This window comes from Sesamum indicum, unplaced genomic scaffold, assembly GCF_000512975.1.
Source record: "Sesamum indicum cultivar Zhongzhi No. 13 unplaced genomic scaffold, S_indicum_v1.0 scaffold00208, whole genome shotgun sequence".
Taxonomy (NCBI): Eukaryota; Viridiplantae; Streptophyta; class Magnoliopsida; order Lamiales; family Pedaliaceae; genus Sesamum; species Sesamum indicum.
Window position 1 is genome coordinate 71,197 of NW_011628102.1, and position 1,990 is coordinate 73,186.

The window sequence follows — 1,990 nt, forward strand, 5'->3', positions numbered from 1 at the left end:
TTTTACTTTAAGTTGAATTTTATTTGATTACTAATATTCGAATAATGACACATAAAATTTCATACTTTCTATTAAACTAGCAAGAGCATCACAGTTAATTTAGAGTCCACGCCATAATAGCAGAAATAGAAAATACAAAATACAGTCTACATACTTCAAATTTAATTTCAATTATGTGTCATTAATAATTTCAATATTAGACCTTACTAAAAATCGCTTAAATTGCCTACACATTTGGAGGGTATTATGGAAAAGTCATTTTATGTGATATATATGATTTACTATACTTACTATTAATTTATGTGGTAAATTAATTATATATGGCCAGTGAGTAGCTTTGGTCTGTAAAATTATATGGTGGACCCTTTTTTTTTATATAAAAGTAATTTTTTTGCGATTTAGTTAAATTATTCAAATTATTGCAACATTAAAAATGTTTCGAATATGTTTCGAAACACAATTTCATGTGTCATAAATATATTTATATTTCCTATTAAAGTCGTGCATATTTGTAGTTGTTGATTTTTCTTTTTATTTTTTAGGCTTTAAATCTTTTGTAAATTAGTAATTTCACTCTAGTCATCTATTCAAGGATCTGTAAGAAATTGTATTTAATAAATATTTGCTTACCTTTGGTGTTTGATAATAAACGGTAAAGATAGTGCTATGTCTATATGATGTATTAACGTGGCATCATCCTGACACTTTGTTATGAAAATATCTTATATAAGTGAGTGTAGATATCATTAAATAAAATTGTGAGAATTGTCTGTATTACATTCACACCTTTTAAATTTACACAAAAACACTCACACACACACACGCATTTTGGCTTTCCCTTTGAATTTGAAATAAAGCTTTTTGACAAAAAAAAAATCAAAATTGGCTTACCTAATTTTTTTATATGAGATTCTATATGTGGAAAAAATTCTTTTTTCTCAATCGTAATACTTTTTGTTTTTCTCAGTCTATCTTGGTATGTGTGTGTGTGGGGTGGGGGGTGTGGGGGAGGGATGTCATACTGTTCAATCTGTGGGAAAGATTCTTTCTTCTCCATCTTAAAACTCTCTCTTTCTCTTGTCTTTTTTTTCTTTAAACTGATAAATTTAATGCATTGTGGATGGGAATTACATGCCAATCCAAACAACAAAGTGTTAAATCTAGGATTGTTAAAAGTTGAGTGCTCAAATGAAATTAGGTTAAAATTGTGATAAGTTGTTACAAATTCAAACAAATTAATAAATTTAATGACATAAATTAGTACAATACTTTTTTTATTTTAAGATCAGATTTAATTAAGTGTTATGTTTATTTACTGCTTGTTTTGAATTACCTCTTGATATAAGAATTCAACAAGCCAACAAAGATGTTGTACAGTAAATACATACAATGAAGTAGAACTTAATTAGAGCAAATCTATTGCCAGTCAAACCAAATTAAGGGATGAACACTTTGTACATGCATATAGTTGTCATGTAGTCAAACCAAATTAAGGGATGAACACTTTGTACATGCATATAGTTGTTATGTCGTCAACTGATACCTGAATATGTTGATTCTATTAATCGTTTAACCATCTATGATTTTGTAAGTTACTAAATATATATATATATATATATATAACCTCTAGCAAACTACCCATAAAGGGGAAAAAAAGGCACATGAATTACAAATCATTCTCACCCTTCTATTTTATGTTTATGGTTTACTTATCAACTAAGAATTAAAATTCAATCTTGTAGGAGCAAGTATCTTCAAGCAGTGCAGGATCTTCACAAAGGAAGAAACGGGATCTAACTGCATCTAGCACTGTGGAATCTAGAGCAATTTCTCTCCGACTTTTGAGATGCGAGGAACAGTCGGAATATATTTTGGAGATGTTAGAGGTAGGTTTAATTTTTTCTTTAAGAATTCACACTTTATTATATCCACTATAAGAAAATCTTGAAAGAAGCCATTCTAATATAACAAAGGACCATACACTTATATT